The sequence below is a fragment of the Entelurus aequoreus genome, linkage group LG14, assembly GCF_033978785.1.
Source record: "Entelurus aequoreus isolate RoL-2023_Sb linkage group LG14, RoL_Eaeq_v1.1, whole genome shotgun sequence".
Classification (NCBI taxonomy): Eukaryota; Metazoa; Chordata; class Actinopteri; order Syngnathiformes; family Syngnathidae; genus Entelurus; species Entelurus aequoreus.
This window is the reverse complement of record NC_084744.1, coordinates 18,505,103-18,524,277: the sequence shown is the minus strand read 5'-3', so window position 1 is coordinate 18,524,277 and position 19,175 is coordinate 18,505,103. Positions and strand designations below refer to the sequence as shown.

At 41.6% G+C, this 19,175-nt stretch overlaps 1 protein-coding gene across 6 annotated transcripts in view; it reads right to left on the bottom strand.

Moving 5' to 3' along the window:
* Nucleotides 1-19,175, bottom strand: part of mid1 (midline 1) — a 130,342-nt gene that overhangs the window by 40,529 nt on the left and 70,638 nt on the right. Inside the window, exon 1 of one of the 6 annotated variants that reach the window (XM_062069156.1) lies at nucleotides 13,509-13,653. The exons of 3 other annotated variants lie outside the window; for them this stretch is intronic. The gene's annotated coding sequence lies outside the window, so the exon portion shown is untranslated. Of the gene's footprint in view, nucleotides 1-3,194; nucleotides 3,370-13,508; nucleotides 13,654-19,175 lie in introns of those variants that run through there. 2 more of the 6 variants (XM_062069151.1, XM_062069152.1) reach the window with 2 other exon arrangements.

The window sequence follows — 19,175 nt, the reverse complement described above, 5'->3', positions numbered from 1 at the left end:
GTGTATTAGCGGCGGACTACAGCAACACAACCAGGAGGACTTTGTGATGAATAGCAGACGCGCTACCGTGAGTACAGCTTTGGCTTCCAAACATTTGATTGCTTGCCCGTACGTGCGTGTCGCTATGTGCATGTCGCTATGTGCATGTCGCTATGTGCATGTCGCTATGTGCATGTCACGTACGTAACTTTGGGGAAATATATGTTTTTGCCGACTCTGATGGCGGCCAGGGTGTCGTCGAAAGCTACAACGCCCGCCACCGTCCCGTAGCTATGTTAACTTCAATGGCGTCGTTAGCAACAGCATTGTTAAACTTCGCCAAGCTGGAAATTATTAACCGTGTATTTACATGTGCATGGTTTAATAGTATTGTTGATCTTCTGTCTATCCTTCCAGTCAGGGGTTTATTTATTTTGTTTCTATCTGCATTTGAGCCCGATGCTATCACGTTAACTCAGTAGCTAAAGAGCTTCGCCGATGTATTGTCGTGGAGATAAAAGTCACTGTGAATGTCCATTTCGCGTTCTCGACTCTCATTTTCAAGAGGATGTAGTATCCGAGGTGGTTTAAAATACAAATCCGTGATCCACAATAGAAAAAGGAGAAATTGTGGAATCCAATGAACCCTTGTACCTAAGTTACCGTCAGAGCGAAAAAATATACGTCCTTCACTGCACACTAGTCCTTCACTCTCACTTTCCTCATCCACAAATCTTTCATCCTCGCTCAAATTAATGGGGTAATCGTCGCTTTCTCGGTCCGAATCTCTCTCGCTGCATTGTAAACAATGGGAAAATGTGAGGAGTCCTTCCTCCTGTGACGTCACGCTACTTCCGGTACAGGCAAGGCTTTTTTTTATCAGCGACCAAAAGTTGCGAACTTTATCGTCGTTGTTCTCTACTAAATCCTTTCAGCAAAAATATGGCAATATCGCGAAATGATCAAGTATGACACATAGAATGGATCTGCTATCCCCTTTTAAATAAAACAATTTCATTTCAGTAGGCCTTTAAGGAGAAACTAGATCTTGTGAGACGAGGTCGGCCAACCCCGGAACCTAGCTAAGCTACTTGAAACAATCAACTGGCTTATATGGCGTTGGATGGGTCCTACATGTTGTGAGTTAAAAAATTGTATTTCATTAATTTTTCACGTTTAATACGTTTTATTTACAATTATTTTAATTTGGACAGTACCACCTAAAATATATTTGAAGCGGGTTTATTTATTTTTCAATGTACCAAAAAATAGCCCGTTTAGTACACTGTTGAGGGGTTCAATGCCCGTTTTCTGTATCGTATTTCTCCAGCCGTGGTCTTGCGGTGACATAAATGATGATGTTTTGAGAGGTGTTTATTGTAGTCGGACTAAGTAGGACCTCACTGAAGGGCCAAGGTGGGAAACGCAGGGCCCGCCACTGTGAAGGGTATTGTTTTCATTTGAACCAGATGAACACATAACCAAATTGTTACTTGGAAAAAATGTTTCGGCGTTGAAACGATGCCTGAAGAAGTACTCTAAAAAAATGGAAAACATGGAAATTGTTGTAAAATTGTAAAAGTTGTAGAAATAAAAACCGGTTTCATTCTAATGGAATTTTATACAGAACATAGAAAATGTGCAAAAAGCGACTTTTGTAATATTGGCACTCAGTAAACCTTGCTTGCTGTAAATGTCATTGGTGCATAATGAGTAGGTGCTGTGTTGTTGTGGCTACTGGCTCGCTTAGCGCTGTGGTGCTGGTGGTGTTATCATGGCTGCTGTTGCCGTGTTAAGGTCAGCAATAAAGTTTAAAAAGAGCATCAGACTCTGTGTGCGTCTGTCAGGATCCTACATTACTTACAAGGCGTTACTTGGACAATATTATCCAAGCAACTATAGCTACTTGTTTTTTCAGTCTGTTTACCACCGCTTACATTGGCACCGGTGCCATTATGGAACCGGGTTTTGGTCCCCATCCCTACTTTGAACCCTTAAATGGTAAATGGTAAATGGGTTATACTTGTATAGCGCTTTTCTACCTTCAAGGTACTCAAAGCGCTTTGACACTATTTCCACATTCACCCATTCACACACACATTCACACACTGATGGCGGGAGCTGCCATGCAAGGCGCTAACCACGACCCATCAGCAAGGGTGAAGTGTCTTGCTGAAGGACACAACGGACGTGACGAGTTTGGTAGAAGGTGGGGGTCGAACCTGGAACCCTCAGGTTGCTGTCACAGCCTTTCTCCCAACCGCGCCACGCCATTCCCCTTAACCAAAAGTAATTCTCCCTCAGCAACACTTTTACACTACAACACTCTGCTTTTTTCTATTGCATACGGCTGCAAAATATTCCACCATGAGGCCAACAAAAGTTGCGAGTGCCAGCACTTTCATAAAGAAGTCGAGAACAACTCTTAACAAAACACAAAGGTGGCATCTGTCTAACCTTTCGCTCACTTCCTAAATCTCTAATACATTTTCAAAAAAGTGATGTTAAGTATTGATGTACAGTATACTAGGGTTGTACGGTATACCGGTACGAGTATAGTACAGCGATACTAATAAATCATATTCGGTAATATACCGCCTCTAAAAAAGATGTCGCAATAGCAATTCTTTGTATCTTTGTAGATGACGCTACACATAGAAATGAGCAAACTATATAAATAACATCCTGTAATTTGATTTTGATATTATTTTTTTATCTTGATAGATTGAAAATTTACACCAATGAGTTGACTGATGAACATTATCACATAATTTATTCAGAAAGTATAAATAACGACAAATAAAGATAAATGTAAGTGTAAAAAAAAAACAACAACATCATGATTTGTACATTTTCAGAATGTGCTTGTTCTATTTTAGAAACAAAGAAAACAATCTGAAGTTGTCTTTATTTTTAAGATATCGTGCCGTGATTTCACCAGTCCGGCCCACTTGGGAGTAGATTTTTCTCCCATGTGGCCTCCGATCTAAAAATGAGTTTCACACCCCTGCTTTACATAGTTGTGTTGCACAAACACAGAAAGGCGCTGGTGCTGTTTTGTTGCAAAGACTGAAGCCAGCTCGAGGCGGTTTTCAAAATAAAAGAGACGGATTGGCAAACAAGCTAATGATCTATAACTTATCAAATTAATTGCATCGGTTTTAGCTGAAACAAAATGGCAAACACTCTCACGACGCCGACAGACATTTACCCACCAATGGATTTCGCCCCGCTTTGCTCTGCTGCTGCTGGCGACACATTACTGCAGAGGGAACACGACCTTTGACCCAAACTGGGAACTTCATATCCTCAGGAGCAGAGGAGGCTTCGGGAAAAATCGCTGCAGCTTGCAAAATGTTCCCCGTTAATCCCGCGACAGGCAGAGCCTGATTGAGCGAGACTGGAGCCAGCACAACAGGAAAAGTTGCCCGACAATACCAGGAAAGCTTCAGCTCCACCTACAGCCGGAGGCATGGTCGGCACTGGAAGAGTGTGTGTGTGTGCGTGTGTGTATGTGTTCTTGTATTTCTACCCTTCTTGAGACATCAACAAGGAAAAGTACCTTCCATATGAGGACCGGTGAACAAGTTAGGACATAAATCATGGTCCTAACATAAATCATGGTCCCAATACGGAAAACCATTGCATCTAATAGAGAATGTCTCATTTGCACCCCTGGTGGTGAAATCTATCAAAATTAGGGTGGTCCCAAAAAGGAGGGATTTTTTCAAATTGACTGTGTGTCGGTTTTAAAAGTGGTCCCCCTCTGGTCGACATATGAAATAACAAGTGTGTGTAAAATTTTGAAGTGCTCCCCCTCTGGCCGACATATGTAATAACAGGTGTGTGTAAGAAATTTAAATGCACCCCTTTGGCCAAAATGAATAAAAATAAATAAATAAATATGTATATAGAGACATACCGTAATAACTTGAAGTAAATAATAAAGATTAAAAATCAATTACAAACAAAAAAGTAAACAAAAACAGTCTTTTTCTCACAATGTGTCGACTTGTTTCTTATAAAATTGGGAACAATTTCTCATGTTCTTTCTCGTGAAATTATTACTTTTTTATGTAAAATTATTACTTTTTAATGCAAAATGGTGACATTTGTCACATAAACTTTTTTTGTTGTTCTTGTAAAATTGTGACATTTTTTAAGTAAAATTATGACTTTTGTCATAATTTTTCCGAGTAAAATTCAGATTACTGTTATAATATTGCCAAAATTTTAAGGTTTTCTTATAAAATTGTGACTTTTGTCGAGTAAAGTTACGACTTTTTCCTAAAATTGCCAAAATGTTAAACTTTTCTTGTAAAATTGCGACTGTTATTGAGTAAAATTCCAACTTTTATCATAATATTGCACAACTGTTCTGTTTGTCTTGTAAAATTTTGACTTGCCATCCATCCATTTATTTTCTACCGCTTATTCCCTTCGGGGTCGCTGGAGCCTATCTCAGCTACAATCGGGCGGAAGGCGGGGTACACCCTGGACAAGTCGCCGCCTTGCATTGAGTAAAATTACGACTTTTATTATAACACTAGAGGTAGGCATTTTTCGAAGGTCTCAAGAAGGTAAGACATATAAGACAATGTGTGTGTGTGTGTGTGTGTGTGTGTGTGTGTGTGTGTGTGTGTGTGTGTGTGTGTGTTCTTGTATTTCTACCCTTCTTGAGACATCAAGAAGGAAAAGTACCTTCCATATGAGGACCGGTGAACAAGTTAGGACATAAATCATGGTCTCAATACGGAAAACCATTGCATCTAATAGAGAATGTCTCATTTGCACCCCTGGTAGTGAAATCTATCAAAATTATCAAAAAGTGCGCCCCCTCTGATCAACATATGAAATAAGAAGTGTGTGTAAAAATTTGAAGTGCTCCCCCTCTGGCCAACATATGTAATAACAAGTGTGTGTAAGAAATTGAAATGCGCCCCCTATGGCCAAAATAAATAAAAAATTAAAAAATAAGTATGTACAGTATATAAAGACATACCGTAATATCTTGAAGTAAATAATGAAGATTAAAAATCCATTACAAACAAAAAATTCCCAAAAAATTAACTAAAAGCAGTCTTTTTCTCATAATGTGTCGACTTGTTTCTTATAAAATTAGGAAACATTTCTTATATTCTCTCTCGTGAAATTATTACTTTTTTTAATGTAAAATTATTACTTTTAAATGCAAAATGGTGACATTTGTCATATAATTGTGTTTTGTCGTTCATGTAAAATAGTGACATTTTTGGAGTAAAATTATTACTTTTGTCATAAATTTGCGCAGTAAAATTCAGATTAATATTATAATATTGCCCAAATTTTAAGGTTTTCTTATAAAATTGTGACTTTTGTCGAGTAAAATGACAACTTTTATCTAAAATTGTCAAAATGTTAAGCTTTTCTTGTAAAATTGCGACTGCTATTGAGTAAAATTCCAACTTTTATCATAATATTGCACACATGTTCTGTTTTTCTTGTAAAATTTTGACTTGCGTTGAGTAAAATTACGACTTTTATTATAATACTAGAGGGAGGTCTCAAGAAGGTAACAAATAAAAGAATGTGTGTCTGTGTGTGTGTGTGTGTACTCACGGACAGGTACATTTACGTGCTATCAGCTACCAACTCAGATCACTTTCACGCAGTCTTTTGTGTGTCTGTGTGTTCCTTTTGCACAACAACACAATGTCACGCCAGCCTCTGGAGACTCCAACATGGGAGCATGTCGGACAAATGCAAACACAATCCAGAGCGGAGGAACAAACACCAACATGCACCTCCGGCTCCTCTCTCTCCATCTCTCTGCCGTGATAGACACCGAGCCAAAGCAGACGTGACGCGACATCATCTGCCGCGTCCCGGTCGGCGGCCCTCGAGTGGAAGGCGCCGTCAGCTTTTCCTCGCGACTCGTGTCCTGTCACTCATTGAGAGTCCCCGGAGTGACTCCTCTTCCGGAGCGACAGACAGAAGGTCGATATTAAAAAAGGCGCGCAGAATTCTTACAAAACAAGCACAGTTGTACCAGGCGATACATTTTTAAAAGGAATAAATATTTTTACATACCGTATTTTCCGGACCATTGGGCGCACCGGATTATAAGGCGCACTGCCGATGAATGGTCTATTTTTCATATATAAGGCACCTTAAAGGAGACATATTATTATTAGTTTTTTTTCTGTTTTAATGACATTCAGACTTTACTTCAATCAATAACGAAGCAGCATCTCCTCATTCGGAAACAACAACGTGTCCAGTGAAAAAACGTCCGACCGGAACTCTCTAATAACTAAAGTTCTTTGGGTGAATAATGTAAAGTCACTACACCGGTATGTTTTAGCGCTTTCATGGTGAGTTTACTGACAGATAGAAGTAAGAACTTTACACTACTTTACATTAGAAAAGGCAACAGCGGAGAATGAATGTCCCACAACAAGAACATAGAGAAAAAGGAGAAGCCTATCGACTACGTCGTCGGCACGGACTACAAAGGCGGATGCGCACAATTTTTCAGGATTTATGCAGATCCCAAATACAGATCAGCAGGTAACAGAAGGTAAGAAAAGTTGCTTTTGCATAACATTGCGAAACAAAACGCCATATAATATGTCTTACCTTATACACACCTTATACACAAAACAGGACGTACTTTTTCAACCCACAGCACCTGCAGTAAGCAAATTTGCCAAAAGATGGCGCCATAACACAAACTATAACCCGCTTTCAGTGTTTCTGCCGGTGTTGAAAACTATTTGTTGAATACAAAACATTATGGCTGTTAGCGAAGAAAAACCCATAAGTAAGCCCCATCTTTTTATAAGCCGCAGGGTACGAAGCGTAGGAAAAAAGTAGCAACTTTTAGTCCGAAAAATATGCAGTGAAAATGTACAATAAATGGATCTGTTACTTCATGTAGCTGAAGTCGTGTCGTACTTCTTTGGACAGCACACTCTGAGACTAATGTGATCTTGTTTTATTTTGGACCTGGAATTGTTAGGAATGTGTAACGAATTTGGTACATTTATAGGCACCAACCGGAGTGCGTCGGTACTACCGGGTACCATTTTACGTAAAAACAAAACGGTGCCAAATTTCAATATCTTTGCTGCACGTGACCATCCTTTCGAGAGTAACGATCCTGCAGCCGTGTGTGGAACCGTCAGTTTGAACTTACTTTTCAGAGGTGCTGAATAAAACAAAAAATAGCTCTCGCGAAACGTTCATGAGTGTTGATAAATCACGTTGCGAATGCGGTGTAACATATTTGCATTTTCTCCTGCCAGTATTGTAGGCGTTTTGCTGATCAGAATATATTCTGCATATTAATGAAGACAGAGACAAAACGCCAGATCACATGTCTTACCTTATACACACCTTATACACAAAACAGGAAGTACATTTTCAACCCATAGCACCTGCAATAAGCGAACTTGCCAAATAATGGCGCCATAACACAAACAATAACACCTTTTCAGTGTTTCTGCCGGTATTGGAAACTATTTGTTGAATACAAAACATTATGGCTGTTAGCGAAGAAAAACCCATAAATAAGCCCCATCGTTTTATAAGCCGCAGGGTACGAAGCGTAGGAAAAAAGTAGCAACTTATAGTCCGAAAAATATGCAGTGAAAATATGCAATCCACTTTGCACACGTTTAGTGAATCAGCTATGAGTGTGCTATCAAGTTTGCTCGTGTTTTAGTACACAAAAACTTTTAGTAAATCAGGCCCTAAGGCTCCATATTTCCAAATTGCACTAGTTCGGTGCTAATTATGTTGGATTTTCCATAAATGTGCTATTGATTAGAGTTAGCGATTTTACATGGTGATTTTAACACCCCCAAATTTGGTAATCACGACTGAAACTAAGAAGCACGTTACAATCAAACGGCTGGTGTGTAATAGGTACAGTACTTGCAGTATAATCCCATTTTATGGCTCAGCATGGGACTAGATTCAGTTTAAAGACAAAGACTACTTCCTGGCTAGGCAACACACCGTCATCTATTCACCACATGCTATCAAAGTCTATTATAATACAAAACCTAAAACCAGTGAAGTTGGCACGTTGTGTAAATGGTAAATAAAAACAGAATACAATGATTTGCAAATCCTTTTCAACCTATATTCAATTGAATAGACTGCAAAGATAAGATATTTAATGTTCGAACTGGAAAATGTTATTTTTTGCAAATATTAGCTCATTTGGAATTTCCTGCCTGCATCATGTTTCAAAAAAGCTGGCACAAGTGGCAAAACAGACTGAGAAAATTGAGGAATGCTCATCAAACACTTATTTGGAACATCCCACAGGTGAACAGGCAAATTGGGAACAGGTGGGTGCCATGATTGGGTATAAAAGCAGCTTCCATGAAATGCTCAGTCATTCACAAACAAGGATGGGGCGAGGGTCACCACTTTGTGAACAAATGCGTGAGCAAATTGTCCAACAGTTTAAGAATAACATTTCTTAACGAGCTAGTGAAAGGAATTTAGGGATTTCACCATTTACGGTCCGTAATATCATTAAAAGGTTCAGAGAATCTGGAGAAATCACTGCACGTAAGCGATGATATTACGGACCTTCGATCCGTCAAGCGGTACTGCATCAAAAAGCGACATCAGTGTGTAAAGGACATCACCACATGGGCTCAGGAACACTTCAGAAAACCACTGTCAGTAACCACAGTTTGTCACTACATATGTAAGTGCAAGTTAAAACTCTACTATGCAAAGCCAAAGCCATTTATCAACAACACCCAGAAACGCCGCCGGCTTCGCTGGGCCCGAGCTCATCTAAGATGGACTGATGCAAAGTGGAAAAGTGTTCTGTAGTCTGATGAGTCCACATTTCAAATTGTTTTTGGAAACTGTGGACGTCGTGTCCTCCGGTACAAAGAGGAAAATAACCATCTGGATTGTTATAGGCGCAAAGTTCAAAAGCCAGCATCTGTGATGGTATGGGGGTGTATTAGTGCACAAGGCATGGGTAACTTACACATTTGTGAAGGCGCCATTAACGCTGAAAGGTACATACAGGTTTTAGAGCAACATATGTTGCCATCCAAGCAACATAATCATGAACGCCCCTGCTTATTTCAGAAAGACAATGCCAAGCTACGTGTTACAACAGTGTGGCTTCGTAGTAAAAGAGTGCGGGTACTAGACTGGCCTGCCTGTCGTCCAGACCTGTCTCCCATTGAAACTGTGTGGTGCAATATGAAGCCTAAAATACCACAACGGAGACCCCCGGACTGTTGAACAACTTAAGCTGTACATCAAACAAGAATGGGAAAGAATTCCACCTGAAAAGCTTCAAAAATTAGTCTCCTCAGTTCCCAAACATTTACAGAGTGTTGTTAAAAGGAAAGGCCATGTAACATAGTGGTAAAAATGCCCCTGTGCCAACTTTTTGTTATGTGTTGCTGCCATTAAATTCTAAGTTAATGATTATTTGCAAACATTTTTTACGTTTCTCAGTTTGAACATTAAATATTTTGTCTTTGCAGTCTATTCAATTGAATATAAGTTGAAAAGGATTTGCAAATCATTCTATTCTGTTTTTATTTACCATTTACACAACGTGCCAACGTCACTGGTTTTGGGTTTTGTACTAGCAAATGAGACTAAGTGTAAGAAATTAAGATATAACAACTGGACAGAACAGTTATTATTATCAGGTTATTATTAAACGTTATATAAAAAATATTATTTTATCAATAAAAAAATTAACATTTAATAACATGAACTCACACAGAATTTTGGTACCGGTCTCATATTCTCAGGTACGGAGAACGGGTACCATCCTAACTCAAGAGGTCGCCATGACGACAGAGCGGCCCGACATGTTAAATAACAGTCCTGCTCCAGGCATGACATCACCACGAGATGTTGTGGCGTACAATTAAGCTCGTCGACGCCTGACGCTGCGAGCGAGACGTAGCACGACTCTACAGAACCGCGTGAGGGCTTTGTCAAAGGAACGAACTTATCACTTGCGGTTTGATTTGATTAGCGAGTAATGGCTCGTTTAGAGATGAAACGACGACAATGTCAAAGATAGGAAAGACAATTTCTCGCTCAAGCACTTCCTAATCCGTTTGGCTACGGCCTTTTATCAGCCTTAATGACGGCCGCCCAGCACAGACCCGGGAGATGCTTTCTTTCCCCGGAGGAAGACATCTAACGTCATTATCCGCCGTGCAGCCGTGACTGACGTGGACGGCGGCCTGCAGGTGCTTGTCTGAAGTCGCCATGCTCGACTGCGGCCCGCTCATGCCCGTAATGTGATTTACAGCTTTGGCCCCCGCAAAGCCCTCCATTAGACGGACACAATCTACCCGATCTGCAGCTCGACACAACATTCGGATTAAGATGCACGCGTCCTGCTTCTGGACCAGTGTCCGGTTTGTATTGCAGCTACAGATTAATTCGCCAAATCAACCATTTTGCATGCATGTGGCACAGGCAGAAGAAAAAGGCATGTTGGTGCAGATCTGGATAAAGGTGCAATCCAATGATGGTTCTGTCATTGAGCTGTGTACAAACTGATTTAGCACAAAGCTGTTTTTTTTATTATTTCGCTCTGTATTCTCACTGTGTTGTTGAGGTCAGAAGCAAACTCTCATTTCCTCCGTGCGGCCTTGGGGGGGAAAAAAACACCAAAAACCTCTCCAAGACCGAGAAGGGACTTTTGTCGTCGTCGTTGTTGTTTTGACAGAAACGCACACAGCAAAAAAAATGTGTTTATATATATAAAAAAAAGTAACCACTTCAAATAAAGCTAATGTCAGTGTTTGTCTTTGAAGCAGACAAGTCATTTGTAGAAGCCAAATATGGGCAAGGTTTCCGTTGTGGACAACAGTCAAAGTGCACCCCCATGTGGCTGACTGGATTACTGCAATTATCAGGATTGGAGGATTGGATTAAAATAGTGCTGAGGAAGCAAACATTCCAACTACTATTTGTGTATGTCAAATGATTAAAAAAAAAAATCAAATATACAACATAACTATACAAAGAGTGATAACAACAAACTATGTAATAAAATGTATGAAATTATTGTAAATAAATAAATACTATTAAGAAAAGAAAAAAAAAAGATGGCAAGGAATAGAGCAGCGCTCTAATATCCCTACCAGATAATCAAAGCATAAAGTAGCACTTTATTAAGCATTGTCTGTACAAACCCCAAAACCAGTGAAGTTGGCACGTTGTGTAAATCGTAAATAAAAACAGAATACGATGATTTTCGAATCCTTTTCAACCTATACTCAATTGAATAGACTGCAAAGACAAGGTACTTAACGTTCGAACTGGAAAACCTTGTTATTTTTTGCAATTATTAGCTCATGTGGAATTAGATGGCTGCAACGTGTTTTACAAAACATGGCACAAGTGGCAAAAAAGACTGAGGAATTTGAGGAATGCTCATCAAACACTTATTTGGAACATCCCACAGGTGGACAGGTTAATTGGGAACAGGTTGGTGCCATGATTAGGTATAAAAGCAGCTTCCATGAAATGCTCAGTCATTCAAAAACAAGGATGGGGCGAGGGTCACCACTTTGTGAACAAATGCGTGAGCAAATTGTTTAAAAAAAACATTTCTCAACCAGCTATTGCAAGGAATTTAGGGATTTCACCATCTACGATCTGTAATATCATCAAACGGTTCAGAGAACCTGGAGAAATCACTGCACGTAAGCGATGATATTACGGACCTTGGATCCCTCAGGCAATACTGCATCAAAAAAGCGAAATCAGTGTGTAAAGGATATCACCACATGGGCTCAGGAACACTTGAGAAATCAACTGTCAGTAACTACAGTTATTTGTTACATCTGTAAGTGCAAGTTAAAACTTTACTATGCAAAGCCAAAGCCATTTATCAACAACACCCAGAAACGCTGTCGGCTTCGCTGGGCCCAAGCTCATCTGAGATGGACTGATGCAAAATGGAAAAGTGTTCTGTGGTCTGACAAGTCCACATTGTTTTTGGAAACTGTGGACGTCGTGTCCTCCGGACCAAAGAGGAAAAGAACCATTTGGATTGTTATAGGCGCAAAGTTGAAAAGCCAGCATCTGTGATGGTATGGGGGTGTATTAGTGCCCAAGGCATGGGTAACTTACACATCTGTGAAGGCACCATTAATGATGAAAGGTACATACAGGTTTTGGAACAACATATGTTGCCATCCAAGCAACGTTATCATGGACGCCCCTGCTTATTTCAGCAAGACAATGCCAAGCCACGTGTTACAACAGCGTGGCTTCATAGCAAAAGAGTGCAGGTACTAGACTGGCCTGCCTGTAGTCCAGACCTGTCTCCCATTGAAAATGTGTGGCGCAATATGAAGCCTAAAATACCACAACGCAGACCCGGGACTGTTGAACAACTTAAGCTGTACATCAAGCAAGAATGGGAAATAATTCCACCTGAAAAGCTTCAAAAATTGGTGTCCTCAGTTCCCAAACGTTTACTGAGTGTTGTTAAAAGGAAAGGCCATGTAACACAGTGGTAAAAACGCCCCTGTGCCAACTTTTTTGCAATGTGTTGCTGCCATTAAATTTTAAGTTAATGATTATTTGCAAAAAATTAAGTTTCTCAGTTTGAACATTAAATATCTTGTCTTTGCAGTCTATTGAAAGTTGAAAAGGATTTTCAAATCATTGTATTCTGTTTTTATTTATGAAATACACAACATGCCAACTTCACTGGTTTTGGGTTTTGTATAAAGCATCTTTGAGTTTAATGAAAACTGCTATTTAAAAATGATAATTTATTGATATTTAATGAGATTATCCCTTATTGCTGTATTATACTAAGATGTATGTATGTTTGTAATATAGGTTAATTAATTTTTATCCCGTCAGTGATTATATATATACATAAATATTAAAACGCTTAATTACATTTCAAAATGTCTCCCAGCTGCCAAATTGTGAGGACATAATGATCCCCATGATCATGAAAAATGGCAAAAATCTTATATTCCTTAATAATATTGACTCTCTAAAATGCCCTCCCTCTTGTTTCCATGGCGACACCTCCACCTTTGTTTGTCCCAGTGGCAATCAAGGGCAACAACACCCGCTCGTGGAAAGATGTCAAACATTCCTCCTTACAGGAACAAGATAAGTAACCAATTAGCGTGACGCGCCATGGAAACGCACCTTTTGTGGTATCCACAGGCAGCTAACGGAAACATTAGCTCTGTAGCAGATGAACGTACACACGCTGAAATAAGTGTTTTGGCATTTCGAAGGTCACGAGGTGAGCAGGTAATGGATGTAAGGCGGCGTTATCGGTTATCGCTCTCCGAGAGCAATGAACAACTTTCATGACTCACAGTGTTTGAATAAAAAAGAAAATATAAGAAGTTCAATTCCTCCCTTTGATGCTACCTTCCAGTTTAGTCGCCCCGCCCCTTCGGGACTGGAGGGATCCAAACCGAAAGGACTCGAGAAGGCCCCCCTAAAGAGTGCTGACTCGGCGTTTTCTGTAGGTGCACAAAGTGACTTACCCGCCGCATGGTGACGTCCATCGCTGAGCAAGAAGAGAGCGTTTAAAGTGGTGCACGTGCAGGCCGACGCCGCGACTGAGCGAGTCAGCGGAGTGAACTTTGGCCACAGTCGCTCCTCCTCGCCCACTGACATGCACCAGCAGGAGGAGGAGGAGGAGGATCTAAACTTTCCGCCCCGGCCTAGCCTCCACTTTTTAGGCATGCACGCACGCAGGCCTGCACATCGCTGCACTCGCCAATTGCGGAGAGGAGGGGCGGAGCGTGGAAAGGGGCCATAACTCTCCACAAACATATTCTCATAGCTCAAGATCACACGTATTGTCTGTATTTATTGCCTGGATTATTGCCGTTGGGAAAGTGAAATTATAGGGTAGAGTATTTGCTAATAATAGTATACAGTAGTATAATCTTGATGTCTGCTGTCTGTTTTATGTTCATATTTGATGTTTTTCTCCCACTATCTGCCTGGTTGCATTGGTTTCAAATAGAGATGTCCGATATTATCGCCCGATAAATACTTTAAAATGTAATATCGGAATTTTATCGGTATCGGTTTCAAAAGGTAAAATTGATGAGTTTTTAAAACGCCGCTGTACGGAGTGGTACACGGACGTAGGGAGAAGTACAGAGCTGTTGCGTCTCCCAGTCATACTTGCCAACCCCTCCGATATTCCCGGGAGACTCCCGAATTTCAGTGCCCCTCCCGAAAATCTCCGGGGGCAACCGTTCCCCCGAATTTCTCCCGATTTCCACCCAGACAACTATTTTGGGGGCATGCCTTAAAGGCACTGCCTTTGCGTGCCGGCCCAGTCACATAATATCTACGGCTTTTCACACACACAAGTGAATGCAAGGCATACTTGGTCAACAGCCATACAGGTCACACTGAGGGTGGCCGTATAAACAACTTTAACACTGTTACAAATATGCGCCACACTGTGAACCCACACCAAACAAGAATGACAAACACATTTCGGGGAAACATCCGCACCGTAACACAACATAAACACAACAGCACAAATACCCAGAATCCCCTGCAGCACTAGCTCTTCCTGGACACTACAATATACACCCCCCACTACCCCCAACCCCCCCACCCCCCAACCTCAACCCCGCCCACCCAACCCCGCCCACCTCAACCTCCTCATGCTCTGTCAGGGAGAGCATGTCCCAAATTCCAAGCTGCTGTTTTGAGGCATGTTAAAAAAAATAATGCACTTTGTGACTTCAATAATAAATATGGCAGTGCCATGTTGGCATTTTTTTCCATAACTTGAGTTGATTTATTTTGGAAAACCTTGTTACATTGTTTAATGCATCCAGCGGGGCATCACAACAAAATTAGGCATAATAATGTGTTAATTCCTCGACTGTATATATCGGTATCGGTTGATATCGGAATTGTTAATTAAGAGTTGGACAATATCGGAATATCGGATATCGACAAAAAAGCCATTATCGGACATCTCTAGTTTCTAATCTAGTGCCCATAGTACTGTACAAAGCAGGGTTGTCCAAAGTGCGGCCCACGGGTTCGTTTTTTTATTGGCCCGCTACACATTCTACCAAAAAAATTGGTAGAGCGGCCGTGCCAGCAACATGAGGGGTTCCTGGTTCGATCCCCGGCTTCTACCACTGTAGTCACGTCCATTGTGTCCTTGAGCGAGACACTTCACCCTTGCTCCTGATGGGTAGTGGTTAGCGCCTTGCATGGCAGCTTCCGCCATCAGTGTGTGAATGTGTGTGTGTGAATGGGTGAATGTGGAAATAGTGTCAAAGCGCTTTGAGTGCCTTGAAGGTAGAAAAGCGCTTTAACCCGTTTACATTATACCATTAAATACGTTACTCATTCTTCAGTGTGCTCCTCTGAGTGCGCCTCTGGACAAGCCCTTGGGCGTTCCTCTCCTGCTGCGGCCGCAATCTACTATCAACACACCTGACGCTGATGAAGCTCCACTCTTCTTAAGCCAGCGCAACCTGCGTTCCAGTGCCAGAACGTAGCTACCTCTATTGTACAGTAAGCCCACATGTCTCTAGCCCCTTTTCCATGTGCCTATTCACTCTCTGTGTTTCCCCTAGTCTTGTCCTGTGTCGTCATCCCCTGGTTTCGAGGTGTGTGTCTCGTTTCCCTGGATCCCCTCTGGACTCTCTGCTGCCTTCCTGGATCTCGACCTCACGCCTACCCTCGGACAACGACGCCTCCCTCCTTTCTGTCCCTGGACCTAGACCTACGAGCCGGCCCTGCCCTTTCTGGACTTCCGCCTCTTCCTCAACACACACCTTCAACACCTTCCGGTAACTATCAACATATAATCGCTTCACATAGTCACACCACACGCATTTGGATTACTTACACAAGTCATTCTATCATATTAATAAACATGGCTAAGGCTAAGCGACGTACCTGTCTCAGTGCCGTCTCCTTGTGACCCATTACAAAATTCCTCCAAAAAATGGGACCCAAAAACCGAAAACGGGCTACGGCCGCTTTGTCTTCCCGTATATGGTCTTTGATTATTTATGCGTGTAGAGCAGGGGTGGGCAATTAATTTTTACCGGGGGCCGCATGAGCAACCCGAGCACTGCTGGAGGGCCACACCGACAATATTTCAATTAAATTTTGCTCAAATTATTTTTGATATACAGTAAGATAGATAATAATAATAATACTATTCTCATTTAACCTAACTTATCTTTATACAAAAGCAGATGGCTTTTGATGGTTTTATTTTTAACACTTTCTTACACAACACTTCCTGATGTATATTACAATACAAAAATTTCAATTTCTGTCACTTTATCCTGCATCCTCTTTGTTGTGAACGTAGCACGCCTGTAAGGTGATTGGCGAAGAAGGAGGAAGCGTTGCTGTTGCGGAAATGAGGAGTGAGGATTGGTTTTCCTTTTGGAAAGAACGAGATAAGTTGAGCTGTGTTAGTATAGGTTGCTCAATAAAAGTTTAAAAAGAGCATCAGACTTGGTGTGCACTTCTTCTGGACGCTACAATTGATGTCACAAGTGGGATGAAATGCCTCCCAGTTCGCCTTGCCATCAAACCTGGGAGTCTTCATTGAGGGCGGAATTCCCCCCGTGGCAAGCAGCGTGGCTGCACCTGTAAACGCTGTCTCTCTCTCTCTCTCTCTCTCTCTCTCTCTCTCTCTCTCTCTCTCTCTCTCTCTCGCTCTCACTCTGTCTCTCTCTCTCTCTTTGCGGCGAGCTCCTCACGTGGCACGTACCTCCCGATGACGTAGCACACAAACAGTGCAGTATGCGCAAAGTTTTACTTCTGACACCAATTGTAGCGTCCAGAAGAAGTGCACACCAAGTCTGACGCTCTTTTTAAACTTTTATTGAGCAAGCTATACTAACACAGCTCAACATATCTCGTTCCTTCCACACGCACGTCTCCTCACTTCTCATTTACGCAACTCAAGAAGACAACATCTACTTCAGCAGGTCGTTACACTATATTCTTTAAACACAGCAACGTGTGTACCACAAATAAGCACAAGGCTTTACCTTTACTTGGCAGTCCATGTCTTGTTGAAAACACGCCATTCGTCATCAACTTTTCTCTTTTTAGCGTCTCGGGGATAACCGGGCATCACTTGTCGCTGTGCGCCTTCCCTCACAGGACATACGCACATATAACACTTTTCAAAATAAAAGCAGCACAGTTGTATTGCACGCACGACAAAGATGTTTTTTAAAATGTATTTTGTAATTTGTGATTGCCGCTGCGCGCACGAGCATACGTCCACACGGAAGTAATACAAATAACGCTTTTCAAAACAAAAGCAGCACCGTTGTATTGCACACTCGAAATAGATACTTTTTAAAATTTATTTAATTAATTAATTTAATTAATTAATATTATTTAATTGGCCTCACGCGGGCCGGACAGGGACGTACAAAGGGCCGGATGCGGCCGGCGGGCCGCAGAATGCCCATGTGTAGTGTCATGATGTCTACAAATTTCTTGCAAGATATGGTCAGTTTAAAAAAAAAAAAAGTTTTAGTTTTGGACTAATAATAATATTGGTAAAGAATAATAGGGATACCAAATTAGATATCTAAAGATGTATGTGTGTTGTTACCTCCAACACAAAGCTTTGCTTATAATATATAGTTTAGCATAAAAAACCCAAAACCAGTGAAGTTGGCACGTTGTGTAAATCGTAAATAAAAACAGAATACAATGATTTGCAAACCCTTTTCTACTTATATTCAATTGAATAGACTGCAAAGACAAGATATTTAATGTTCGACTTAACTTAATTTTTTTTTACAAATTATCATTGACTTAGAATTTAATGGCAGCAACACATTGCAAAAAAGTTGGCACAGGGGCATTTTTACCACTGTGTTACATGGCCTTTCCTTTTAACAACACTCAGTAAACATTTGGGAACTGAGGAGACCGATTTTTGAAGCTTTTCAGGTGGAACACCATTTGCTAGCAATGCTAACATTTTTAAATGCAAGGATCTGCCAATGTGTTTACGGTGGTCCCAGTTTGTGTATACAACAGGAACACTAGTGTTTTTAGAAATTTGCTAAAAAAAAACGTCTGTCTCCCAAGTTTGGAACTAAACGCGGCGGATGTTATTCCGAGGCTGGAATATCGCTTAAAAAATATTTTTAAGACCCTATTTTTGTAAGAGGTTTATGTGCACTGTCACTGTATCTTACAAAAGTAAGTGCTCCTCTCAATTTATGATGTAATATTTTTATGATGCTATATTTTTAAGCGCAGTCAGGGTGTTGAGGGGATCCGGTTTGGTGGCTGCAGGATTGGAGCTCTGCTTTTTGCAGATGACCAAGTCCTGCTGGCTTCATCGGACCGTCATCTTCAGTTCTTACTGGATCAGTTCAAAGCCGAGTGTGAAGCGAATGGAATGAGAATCAGCACCTCCAAGTCTGAGTCCGTGGTTCTTGCAGGGTGGAGAGCCATGTACAGGTTGTGGACGAGAACCTGCCCCAGGTTGAGGAGTTCAAGTATCTCAGATCTTGTTCTCAAGTGAGGTAAGAATCAGGCAGATCGGTGCAGTGTCTGCATCGGTCCATCATGGTGAATATCAATTTACTGGTTGATCTATGTTCCTACCCTCATGAGCTTTAGGTAGGGACCGAAAACACAGAACCGCGTTAGGTGGTCTAGCTGTCTCATTAAGGAGTAAATTTGAGAAGAACCGGGTGAGGTGGCCCGGGCATCTGGTCAAGTTGGCCCCCACGACACCTCCCTGGTGAAGTATTCAGGCTATGTCCGACTGGTAAGGGGCCTTGTTGGAGAGACTGATCTACTAAGATCCAAATACCACACGCTAAACAGTGTGTGCCCGAAGAAGCTACGTGGACACACCATCTTCTCTGCCACGTGGGCCCACCACCCGCGGTCGGAACCAGTGTGGTCGGGTGCGCTGCCAAGTGGATGGCAGTGAAAGTGGAGGCTCCAGACGGACCAATTCGGGGCAGCAGAGGCTGACTTTCGGGACGTGGAACGTCTCTACGCTGGTGGGGATGGAGCCTGAGCTGGTGCGAGAGGTGGAGCGCTACCGGTTGGATCTGGTGGGGCTTACCTCTACGCATAGCAAGGGCTCTGAAACCACACTCCTGGACAAGGGATGGACCTTGTTCACTTCTGGAGTTGCTCAGGGCGTGAGGGCA